Source organism: Microcebus murinus, chromosome 1 (assembly GCF_040939455.1).
Source record: "Microcebus murinus isolate Inina chromosome 1, M.murinus_Inina_mat1.0, whole genome shotgun sequence".
Classification (NCBI taxonomy): domain Eukaryota; kingdom Metazoa; phylum Chordata; class Mammalia; order Primates; family Cheirogaleidae; genus Microcebus; species Microcebus murinus.
Window position 1 is genome coordinate 68379856 of NC_134104.1, and position 13399 is coordinate 68393254.

A 13399-nucleotide genomic window follows, 5' to 3' on the forward strand; every position below is an offset into this window, starting at 1 on the left:
TCACAGGGAGGAGACCAGATCCATCTCCTGCCAGGAATTCCCACAGGCAGAACCCAGTGGGAAGACAGAGGGCAAAGCAGCCCATAGGTGTAGTTCCTAGAAGGAATCCTTGGGGCAGAGAGCAGGGTAGAAAAGGGAGGAAATAAGTGGACTCCAATGGATAAAAGGAAATTGATAGGCACAAATTTGAAGCTCAAGGGGCTGGGTAGGGTGGTTCAGGCCTATAATCCCAGCACTTTGGGAGGCCCAGGCTTAAGGATCCCTTGAGGGTAGGAGGTCAAGACCAGCCTGGACAACATAGCCAGATCCCATTTCTATAAAAATAAAAAATTTACCAGGGCATGGTGGCACATGCCTATAATCCCAGCTACTTAGGAGGCTGAGGGCCAGAGGATCACTTGAGCCCGGGAGTTGGAAGTTGCAGTGAGCTATGATGATGGCACTGCATTCTAGCCCGGGTGGGGCCCAGGTGACAGGGTGATATCCTGGCTCAATTAAAAAAAAAAAAGAAAAGAAAGAACATCTAAGATAACCAATAAACAAATTTGTTTTTTATTTTTTTAATCAAGTTTCTCCATTGCTAGATTTTGTTTTCTAATTTCAAGAACAAATTTCAAAATTAATAAAAGAGTTCAAATATATTTCTGAATATAAGACCAATACATATATTTAAAAACTGTATTCTTAAATGTAAGCAGCAAATAGTGAACCTGTAATTTTTTAAATATCCCATTCACAATAGCAACTAAAAATGTAAGTTACCTAAACATAGATTTAACAAAAATGTACAAAGTCTTATGAAGAAAATGACAACATTTTTTTATAAGCATTAACAAATTTATGTTCATAGGGGACTGAGGCATCATTGTCCTATGTACAGTGTTTCTTATGTATCTTCAATAAATGTCTCTATTTTTTATAAAGAAAAATTTATGTTCATGTATGAAAAGACTCAATATTATAAAGATTCCAGTTTTCTTTTTCTTTTTTCTTTTTTGAGACAGAGTCTCACTCTGTTTCCTGGACTAGAGTGCCATGGTGTCAATCTAGCTCAAAACAACTTCAAACTCCTAGGCTCAAGCGATCCTCCTGCCTCAGCCTCCCGAGTAGCTGGGATTACAGGCATGCACCATCATGCCCGGCTAATTTTTTCTATATATTTTTTTAGTTGGCCAATTAATTTCTTTCTATTTTTTTAGTAGAGACGGGGTCTCACTCTTGCTCAGGTTGGTTTCAAACTCCTGACCTTGAGCAATCTGCCCGCCTTTGCCTCCCAGAGTGCTAGGATTACAGGCGTGAGCCACCACTCCCGGCCTCCAGTTTTCTATATATTAACCAATAAATTCAACGTAATTCCAATCAAAATCTCACACAGTTTCTCAAGTATTTTAATAAACTGATTTTTAAAATTCAAGAGTAAAGGATCAGGCTGGGCTTGGTGGCTGATGCCTGTAATCCTAGCACTCTGGGAGGCAAGGCAAGAGGATTGCTTGAGCTCAGGAGTTTGAGACCAGCCTCAGCAAGAGCAAGACCTAGTTTCTACGAAAAATAGAAAAGTTAGCTGGGCATCGTGCTGTGTGCCTATAGGTCCATTTACTCAGGAGGTGGAAGCAGGAGGATCCCTGGAGCTTGGGATCCCTGGAGGATCCCAAGAGTTTGAGGTTACAGTGAGCTACGATGATGCCACTGCACTCTCAACTCAAGGTGACAGGCAAGACTCTGTCTCAAAAAATAAAATAAAATAAAAAAGAGTAAAGGATCAACAATAATGAAGACTCTTTTGAAGTAAAAGAATAAGGTGAAAGTCTTACCCTACCAGATATTAAGAATTATTATAAAGATAAGTAACTAAAACTGTGTAGCATTGGTGGGTGGTAGACAGACTACAGAATAAAGAGTCAAAAAACAGGCCGGGCGTGGTGGCTCACGCCTGTAATCCTAGCACTTTGGGAGGCTGAGGCGGGCGGATTGCTCAAGGTCAGGAGTTCGAAATCAGCCTGAGCGAGACCCCCTCTCTACCAAAAATAGAAAGAAATTAATTGACCAACTAAAAATATATATACAAAAAAAATTAGCTGGGCATGGTGGTGCATGCCTGTAGTCCCAGCTACTCGGGAGGCTGAGGCAGTAGGATCGCTGAGCCCAGGAGATTGAGGTTGCTGTGAGCCAGGCTGACGCCACGGCACTCACTCTGGCCTGGGCAACAAAGTGAGACTCTGTCTCAAAAAAAAAAAAAAAAAAAAAAAACAGACTAAACATATATGGACACTGTGACAGAAGTGACATTACTAACCAGTAGAAGAAAGTATGGATTAATCAATGGAAGACCCTGGGACCAAATAAAATTAGATCCCAGTCACATACCAGATTAGAATTATTAATCCAGTGTGGTGTCTCAAGCCTGTAATCCCAGCACTTTGGGAGGCCAAAGTGGGAGGACTGCTTGAGCCCAGGAGTTCGAGGAGTTTGAGACCAGCCGGTGGCCGGGGCAATAGTAAGATGGCCACATCCCTGTAGTCCCAGCTATTCAGGAGGCTGAGGCAGGAAGATTGCTTGAGCATAGGAGTTGGAGGTTACAGTGAACTATTATGAGGCCACTACACCGTAGCCCAAGCAAAAGAATGAGATCTTGTCTCAGAGAAAAGAAATAAATGTAAATTATATATTTCTTAAAGATTTAAATAAAAATAGCAAAACTTTACAACTTTCAGAAGAACAAATAGAGATTTATCCTAAATACTTCAAAAAGAACTGCTTTGCACTACTTATAGGTGATGTCATCCACTTTGTTATCCAAGGGGCGCAATTCACATAGAACACAATGTGATTGGACAGCCCTGAAGTTGTGGGTCATTAAAGTTCAGATTAAGGAAGGGAAAGACTTTATAAAGAAGACAAAATCACAAACCATAAAGGCAAAAACTAATAAACTTGACTTTATTAAAACTAGAAACATCTGTAATGTAAGAGATGAAACTGGGATTTGAACCCAGACAAAAATGCAGTGACAAAAAGTTGGGGCAGGAGGTGTGCATAGCAACTATTAAAAAAGTCCAAAGAATAAAAATATTTCAGTTATTTTCTCAGCATCCTTCAGGTGGGCTAGCACCAAAGGGGTATTTTATACTGTGGAATAGGCATTAAGTTGTTTAAAGGTGTTATGTACGTTTTATCAGGAAAATGCAACGTGGCTAGCTTAAACACCAAGGAAAGTTAAAGCAGTGTGTTCCTAGTAAGTACCACAGGGCTCCAGCTCTACTTCTCTCTAATCCTCTTGACTTTCCCTTATCTATCCCTTAGCAAGATAGCTACAGCAGTTCCACGCATCCCAGTCAGTTACAACAACATGCAGAGGAAGAAGCACCATGTCAGCTCTTCTGCTGAAAAGCAAACATTTTCTAAAAATCTCTTAGGAGACTTTCCTTCGAAATTCATGGGTCTGAATTGAGTCACCATTCTGTTCCTAAATCAGTCCCTACCAAGGGATGTGAGATAAATATAATTGGTTTAATAAAACATACAGCTTTGTGGATGAAGGTTAAAAAGAAAGATGGAGGGGAATGGATGTTAATTAGGTAATCAACAGAATCTGCTCCATTCAGAAGACTTCACTATGAGCATGATGAAATAGTCCTCTGAAATGGAGGAATATTTATTCTGATTCCACCTTTACCTAGAATCCTTCTGAATAATACTTAACGTTTCCAGGTTCCTTGATACTAGGAAAGTAGTGAATGAGTATGTCAGTTATAAGAAACTTCTGTCTCTCAGTATGAAGTTTATTTATTTATTTATTTTCCCTGTCCTAAACTGTTTATCTAAGCACCAATATGAAATTTAAAAATTGATATTTTGGTTTAGGGTTAGGGCTTTCTGTTCCTAAGGTTTTTACTCTTTCTAGAATGTTATATAAATGGAATTATCCAAGCACAGCTGCATTAAAAAATAATAATAATGGCTCACACCTATAATCCTAGCACTCTGGGAGGCCGAGGAGGGTGGATCACTCAAGGTCAGGAGTTCGAAACCAGCCTAAGCAAGAGCAAGGCCCCATCTCGACTAAAAATAGAAAGAGTTGGTCCGAGTGCAGTGGTGTTTACAACTAATTGATCACAACCAGTTACAGATTCCTTTGTTCCTTCTCCACTCCCACTGATCCACTTGACCAGCCCTAAAAAAAAAAATACAAAGAAATAGCAAGAAATTAAGGAGCCTGAGCAAGAGTGAGACCCCGTATCTAACTAAAAACAAAAGGAAATAACTAAAAATATATAGAAAAAATTAGCCAGGCATGGTGGCATATGCCTGTAGTCTCAGCTACTTGGGAGACTGAGGCAGGAGGATCGCCTGAGCCCAGCATTCTGAGGTTGCTGTGAGCTAGGCTGACGCCACGGCACTCTAGCCTGGGCAACAGAGTGAGACTCTGTCTCAAAAAAAAAAAAAAAAAAGTAGTTAATTGGACAGCTAAAATATATATATATATATATAAAAAAAAAATTAGCCAGGCATGGTGGCAAATGTCTATAGTCCCAGCTACTCGGGAGGCTGAGGCAGAAGGATTGCTTGAGCCCAGAAGTTTGAGGTTGCTGTGAGCTAGGCTGATGCCAGGGCACTCTAGCCTGGGCAATAGAGTGAGACTCTGTCTCAAAATAAATAAATAAATAAATAAATAAATAAATAAATAAATAATAAAAGTAAAAGGAATTAAACAGAATGTAGCCTTTTTGGGTCTGGCCTCTTACAGTTAGCATAATGCATTTAGAATTTATCATATTGTTGCTTGTGTCAGTATCTTGTTCCTTTTTATTGCTGAGTAGGATTCCATTGTAAGGATGTATCCGAATCTCTTTATCCATTTGCCAGTTGAAGGGCATTTAGGTTGTTTCCAGTTAGGGACAATTATGAATAAAGGTACTGTACACCAATGTGTAAGTTTCTGCATGAACATAAGGTTTCATTTCTCTTGGGAAAAATACCTAGGTGTGGAATTGCTCACTCATATAGTGAATATATGTTTGACTTAATAAGAAGCTGAAAATTTGTCCTGCAATTTTGAAATTTCAATTTGGGGAAGATATCTGGCAATCATCACCTAAAGCAAGTGATGGAACATAACATTACTAAGAGTGAGACAACCTGATATTTTGTATTTCTACTGAGATGTGTTAGGATACACAGCATCACCTCTTGGCAAAATTGTCACCAATCAAGCTTTTTAGGCCTAGTTTCCAGACCACAAAATATATGGGAATATCAAGATGCAAGTTAAAAGACACTATGAGGAAGCATTTAGGCAAATTCAGGATATGAGCATTCACAAGACAACTGTCCCAGTCTTCCAAAAGTCAAGGAGGAGGGGGAAAACAGGCAGACCGTTATAGATGAAAAGAGTAAAAAGACATTACAACCGGCCAGGCGCAGTGGCTCACGCCTGTAATGCTAGCACTCTAGGAGGCCGAGGCGGGCGGATTGCTTGAGGTCAGGAGTTTGAAACCAGTCTGAGCAAGTGTGAGACCCCATCTCTATTAAAAATAGAAAGATATTAATTGGCCAACTAAAAATATATAGAAAAAATTAGCTGGGCATGGTGGTGCATACCTATAGTCCCAGCTACTTGGGAAGCTGAAGCAGAAGGATTGCTTGAGCCCAGGAGTTTGAGGTTGCTGTGAGCTAGACTGACGCCACGGGACTCACTCTAGCCTGGACAACAAAGTGAGACTGTGTCTCAGAAAAAAAAGAAAAGTCATTACAACCAAAAGCGATGCTTTGATTTAATCCCGGTTGTAAAAAACAAAGAAACACTCAAAAAAACTTCTTTGGGGGAAACTAAAATTTTTATTATTTTTTATTTATTTATTTATTTTTTTGAGACAGAGTCTCACTTTGTTGCCTAGGCTAGAATGAGTGCCGTGGCATCAGCCTAGCTCACAGCAACCTCAACCTCCTGGGCTCAAGCAATTCTACTGCCTCAGCCTCCCAAGTAGCTGGGACTACAGGCATGCGCTACCATGCCCAGCTAATTTTTTCTATATATATTAGTTGGCCAATTGATTTCTTTCTATTTATAGTAGAGACGTTTCTTGCTCTTGCTCAGGCTGGTTTTGAACTCCTGACCTCGAGCAATCCACCCACCTCGGCCTCCCAGAGTGCTAGGATTACAGGCGTGAGCCACCATGCCCGGCTGAAACTAAAATTTTTAGCACAGATTTGATATGAGATGACATTAGGAAATTGTAATTTTCTTAGATTTTATAATGACATTGTAGTTATAGAAAAGAGTTCTTATTTCTAAGAGACACACTCAAACATACAAGGGGCAAAATATGCAAATATAAGTCTGTAACTTACTTTTAAATGGTTCAGTGAATTTAAAAATATAAAACAATTATGGGCCGGGTGCAGTGGCTCACGCCTGTAATCCTAGCACTCTGGGAGGCCGAGATGGGTGGATTGCTCAATGTCAGGAGTTCGAAACCAGCCTGAGCAAGAGCAAGACCCCGTCTATACTATAAATAGAAAGAAATTAATTGGCCAACTAATATATACAGAAAAAATCAGCCGGGCATGGTGGTGCATGCCTGTAGTCCCAGCTACTTGGGAGGCTGAGGCAGCAGGATCGCTTGAGCCCAGGAGTTTGAGGTTGCTGTGAGCTAGGCTGATGCCATGGCACTCACTCTAGCCTGGGTAACAAAGCAAGACTCTGTCTCAAAAAAAAAAACCAAAAAAACAAACAATTATGGTAAAATGTTAACAATTGTTGAATCTAGGTGGTGATACATAGGTGTGCATTGTACTGTTCTTTCAACTTTTCTGTGTGTTTGAAACTTTATGAAATTGGCTGGATGGGGTGACTCATGCCTGTAATCCTAGCACTCTGAGAGACCAAGGTGGGAGGATTGCTTGAGCTCAGGAGCTCAAGACCAGCCTGAGCAAGAGCATGACCCCGTCTATTTATATTAAAATTTTTTTTAATTAAAAAAAGAAACTTTTATATGAAATAGTTGAAAAAAAATTTTTTTGAGACAGAATCTTGCTCCATCACCTGGACTAGAGTGCCGTGGCATCAGCCTACCTCACAGCAACCTCAAACTCCTGGGTTCAAGCAATTCTACTGCCTCAGCCTCCAGAGTAGCTGGGATTACAGGAGCACGTAACCACGCCCGGCTAATTTTTCCTAATTGTAGTAGAGACAGGGTCTTGTTCTCCCTCAGGCTGGTCTTAAACTCCTGAGCTCAAGCCATCATCCCACCTTCACCTCCGATAGTGCTTGGATTACAGGCGTGAGCCACTGCGCCAGGCACAGCTGAAATTTTCTTTTTTTTTGAGACATAGTCTTGCTGTGCTACCCAGGCTAGAGTGCTATGGCATCAGCCTAGCTCACAGCAACCTCAATCTCCTGGGCTCAAGCGATCCTTCTGCCCCAGCCTGTCGAGTAGCTGGAACTACAGGCATGTGCCACCATGCACGGCTAATTTTTTTCTATATATTTTTAGTTGTCCAGCTAATTTCTTTCTACTTTTAGTAGCGACAGGGTCTCACTCTTGCTCTGGTTGGTCTTGAACTCCTGACCTTGAGCAATCCTCCCGTCTTGGCCTCCCAGAGTGCTAGGATTATAGTCGTGAGCCACCGAGCCCAGCCTGAAATTTCTATTTGTTTCAAATCTGATTAGTTTTTTTTTTGTTGTTTTTTTTGAGACAGAGTCTCGCTTGTTGCCCAGGCTAGAGTGAGTGCTGTGGCGTCAGCTTAGCTCACAGCAACCTCAATCTCCTGGGCTCAAGCAATCCTTCTGCCCCAGCCTGTCGAGTAGCTGGGACTACAGGCATGTGCCACCATGCCCGGCTAATTTATATATATATATATATTACTTGGCCAATTAATTTCTTTCTATTTATAGTAGAGACGGGGTCTTGCTCGTGCTCAGGCTGGTTTCGAACTCCTGACCTCGAGCAATCCGCCCGCCTCGGCCTCCCAGAGTGCTAGGATTACAGGGGTGAGCCACCGCGCCCGGCCTAGTTTTCTTTTTAATTTCTTATTCCTTGCAAATGCTTTCAAGTTAGTATTTGGTTTCTTTAAACATATGGTAATCAGAGTTATTTTATAATCCACGTCTGATCATTCCAATATTGAAGTCTTTGCAAGTCTGTTCTTTCTGCCAGTTGTTCCTACTGCTTCTAATACATGGTGCTTGGGTTTTGTATATGTATTTTTTTTATTATATGCTTGGGTTTTGTATATGTATTTTTTTATTGTGACCTGTTTTTTATTTTTTACTTTTTTTGCACAATTATATACAGAAATTCTTTGAAGTCTAAGATATTCCATTTCTCTAGAGGGAATTTACATTTGCTCCTGCCTAGCATTTATAGATGCTACCGTATCAGGACCAATTTAACTCCACTTACAACTTGAACCTTTCTGAACCACACAGGAAATATGACTTTGGGCTGCATGTCAACATGTGAGAGCTGGCCTGAGGCTACATCTTCTCAGGGATGGTCCCAACTCCCCACCCCTCATCACCAAGGCAACCTTCCTTGTCACCCCATGGTGACAGGGGGTGGGTTAGGTTTACTTCTGGTTGTCCCTTACCAAAGGAGTCCTAGACTTATGGGGAACGTTTAGTATTAGACTTCTAGGGAAGAAGTGAATTGTGTTTCCACCTCCCCTAAATTCATACATTGAAGCTCTAACTCCCCAGTTAGAGCTCAGAATGTCACTCTATCCTTTAAAGAGGTGATCACATTACAATGAGCCTGTTAGGGTGGGCCCTGATCCAATCTGACTGGTGTCCTTATGAAAAGAGGAACTTACGACACATACCCCCGTGTTCTCCCAAAAATGAGACAGGGTCTTATATTTATTTTTCCTCAAGAAGACACCGTAGGGCTTATTTTTAGGAGATGTGTTATTTTCCCCTCAAAGCCTCAGCTTGCAGCACGCACAGGATGGCCGGGACCTGACAGGGGGAGCTGACCTTGTTGGTGGGGCTGCCCACACCTTACCGGTCACCTCTGGGATAGTAGCTGTCACGATGGGACAGATGAGAAGGGCTGCTCGTCTTCTTTACCGCTCCAAGATGAAATCACTAGGTCTTATTTTCGGGGCAGGGCTTATATTGTGCAAATGCTTAGAAATCCTGCGAGGGCTTATTTTATGGGTAGGTCTTATTTTCGGAGAAGCACGGTAGATGCCAGGGGTGAGCGTGCACAGGGGAAAGACCACATGAAGGCGAGAAGGTGGCCATCCATAAGCCAAGAGGAGAGGCCTGACAATGAAACCAACCTGCTAATACCTTGATCTTGGGCTTCCAGCCTCCAGAACTGTGGGAAAACAAATTTCTGTTATTTAAGCCACACAGTCTACAGTATTTTATTATGGAAGCCCTAGCAAACAATTCCCCACCATTAGTGGCCCTAGCTTTTGACTTGTCTATTTCATACCCCAAGGAGCTGTGAAAATTGTAGCTCAAATTTATCAAATTTGACAAATGCTATCACAGAAAGTAGACTTCAGTGCTTTCTTTTCCTTTCTGAGGGCTTTCCACTTTCCCTTTGATTTTGTCTTAATAATTTCTTACTATCTTGTCAGCTCTGAGGTGGTTTTTAAAAGTTTGTTTTAAAATTGTATCAAAAAATGTCAAAAAAATGAAATTCTATCCAGCATTTTTAGTTATTTTCAGTGTCTGTCCAAATACCTCCCCCCATGGACCAGCTTTGCAGAAGCTGCAGCCACTTCATGGTGAGGAGTTAACATACTAAAGACATCAACAGTCCCAATAATGGAAGGATTCTGGAAGGAAGAGGGAAGATGGTGGGGGAGGAAGGGGAGGGAGAGAAAAAAACAAAGAAAAGTCACAACCAGCCTGGGCAACATAGTGGGACCCCTGTCTGTACAAAAGATTTAAAAATTAGCCAGGCAGCCGGGTGCCGTGGCTCACGCCTGTAATTCTAGCACTCTGGGAGGCCGAGGTGGGCGGATTGCTCGAGGTCAGGAGTTTAAAACCAGCCTGAGCAAGAGTGAGACGCCGTCTACTATAAATAGAAAGAAATTAATTGGCCAACTAATACATATAGAAAAAATTAGCTGGGCATGGTGGTGCGCACCTGTAATCCCAGCTACTCAAGAGCCTGAGGCAGGAGGATCGCTTGAGCCCATGAGTTTGAAGTTGCTGTGACCTAGGCTGACGCCATGGCACTCTAGCCTGGGTGACAGAGCAAGACTTTGTCTCAAAAAAGAAAAAAAGAAGAGTGCCAGTTTGAAAGAGCTTTGAGGGCCTCTCTACTTTGGCAGCTAGGGGAGACTCACTGAAATCACTCTTCTCTAAAATGAGGCTCAGTCTTTTTGAAATTCACTCTGCAACAGGGGCATTATGACCATATTCATGTCCTAGTATTCCTGTATTCATTTCTGTAACTTGTTATGGAAAAATGAGTGGCTTTAAAAAACAGAAATCTACTCTCTTACAGTTCTGGAATCTAGAAGTCAAAAATCGAGGTGTTGGCAGGATCATGCTCTCTTGAAGGCTGCAGGGGAGAATTTGTTCCATGCCTTTCTCTCAGCTTCTGGCACCACCAGCAATACTTGGCATTCCTTGGCTTGTAGCTAATAACCCCAATCTCTGCCTCTGTCCTCACATGGTGTCCTCCTGTCTGTCTGTGTCTTCACGTGGTCTTCTTCTTATGAGGACGCCAACCATACTGGATTAGGGACCCACCATACTCTATTGTGACCTCAACTTAACTAATTTTATCTGCAATCACCCTATTTCCAAATAAGGCCACATTCTGAGGTGCTGGGAATTTGGACTTCACAATTCAACCCCATAACTATGACCTTATGCACCTCTGACCTAGGCTATTTAGTCATGAAGGCAAACTCTGTTGGGGTGCCTTCACCCTGTGTCTGTCTAGGGAATTTAGTAATTCTGTGGGATTCTTTGGGGCTTGATCTCGTCACTCTTCACTGGTATTTCTGAAATCAGCAGACTTCTGAGAGGTCGCCTTAGCTCTACACACCGAATTTCCAGCCAGGTCATGGCCTGTGTCTCAGGCTGACCCAGCTCCCATCCCAGGGTTTGTCTTCAGTCCTCACACAGATATGGGATACCCCAGAATCCTAAGACATCCTGAATGAGCTCCACAAATAGCTGATACTAATCTTGAGCCAGAAGTTGTACAACACCTTTACTCTTCTATAATTCAACTTTATTTTTATGGTTAGCCCCTTTCTTCTGGGGTAGCAAAATTTAGTTAACAAAATTTCAGTTACATTGTTTTCCTCATGCTTTACCTGAATTACACCTAAATTCCAGGGGTCTTACCTTAGCATTTGCCTGCCCCCCCAGGATGCATGTGGTCTTTGCCACCTACCCACTACCACTATCTTTGAAATATCATCACAATCTATCTACTGCTTAGTCTTCCACAGGCATCATGGGGTTCTCCCTTGTCCCCTTCTGTAGGATTCCGTAGAGTCCGAAAGTCCTCCGGGCTACCTACCTGGGTCACCCTTGAGCATACAGGAAATATAGGGGCAAGGAAAGATCTAATGTTGTCTAAAGCTGTCTCTGTTTCCATGTTTTTATTATTTTATTTTATTTTATTTTATTTTTTTGAGACAGAGTCTCACTCTGTTGCCCGGGCTAGAGTGCCGTGGCGTCAGCCTAGCTCACAGCAACCTCAAACTCCTGGGCTCAAGCAATCCTCCTGCCTCAGCCTCCCAAGTAGCTGGGACTACAGGCGAGCACCACCATGCCCAGCTAATTTTTTCTATATATATTTTTAGTTGGCCAATTAATTTCTTTCTATTTATAGTAGAGACAGGGTCTCACTCTTGATCAGGCTGGTCTCAAACTCCTGACCTTAAGCGATCCACCCGCCTAGCCCTCCCAGAATGCTAGGATTATAGGCGTGAGCCACCGTGCCCAGCCTGTTTCCATGTTGTTTTGAAACATGCAGGGGTCTGGGGCTCGGGGTCTCTTTCTCTAGGGACACACACTGCATCTGGACTTGTAATGCTTCTCCTCTTCCTTCTCCACCTCTCCCAGCCCAGGAAATCTTTATTTGGTCTGAGGTCAGGGAATCCTGTCTTACTCAACAACAGATATTCTTACAAATCTATTTTTCTTCTTTTGAGTTTTTTCTGTTCCTCTCTGAAGGCTAGATTTTTGAGACTCAAAAGCCTAGAACTGACCGGGTGCAGTGGCTCACGCCTGTAATCCTAGCACTCTGGGAGGCCAAGCCAGGTGGATTGCTCGAGGTCAGGAGTTCGAAACCAGTAAGAGCGAGACCCCGTCTTTACCAAAAATAGAAAGAAATTAATTGGCCAACTGATATATACAGAAAAAATTAGCCAGGCATGGTGGCACATGCCTGTAGTCCCAGCTACTCGGGAGGCTGAGGCAGTAGGATCGCTTGAGCCCAGGAGTTTGAGGTTGCTGTGAGCTAGGCTGACGCCATGGTACTCACTCTGGCCTGGGCAACAAAGTGAGAGTCTGTCTCAAAAAAAACCACAAAAAACCTAGAACTAACTTCTGTTTCTCCTAGGGGAATCCTTTTCTGCAGGAATACATGTTGAATAGCCCAGCTGACTAATTGGGGAAGGGATCAAATAATGCAAAGACAAACTGATTAGTATTTCAAAAACTTATCATATATATACTATGTCATTTAATCTTTTCAACAACTTTATGAGAAATATTCTCTATTTTACGATTTAGGAAACATTCAGGTTAGAGCTACATGGCTAGAAGCAGAATTTGAATCCATGTCTATCTGAGTTTAGAATCCTATTCTTGCTATCTCACCAAGTACTATCTGCAGGCATTTAGAAATATAACCTGAATGTTCCAGGCCTTTTCAGCTTATGGGAGCAATGAGGTCACATCAACACTTACTAAATTTTGTTGGCAAGTCACCCCTCATTTGCTCACATAGGACTTCAGCTTCCTTCAGAATGTCTCCCAAAAAGGTTCCCATGGATGTTCAAGAAGTTTACTTTATTAAGTATTGTTGCTCTCTTCTCTCTATTCCATGGCAAGGAGAACTGACACAAACGTGATGCTGGTGCTGTGTGTTGTGCCCTGAGTAATGAAGTCCTTTTTTTCTGACCCAGGAATTTTATTTTATTTTATTAATTTTTTTTTTTTTGAGACAGGGTCTCGCTTTGTTGCCCAGGCTAGAGTGAGTGCCATGGCGTCAGCCTAGCTCACAGCAACATCAAACTCCCAGGCTCAAGCAATCCTCCTGCTTCAGCCTCCCAAGGAGCTGGGACTACAGGCATGCGCCACCATGCCCGGCTAATTTTTTCTATATATATTGGTTGGCCAATTAATTTCTTTCTATTTATAGTAGAGACGGGGTCTTGCTCTTGCTCAGGCTGGTTTTGAACTCCTGACCTT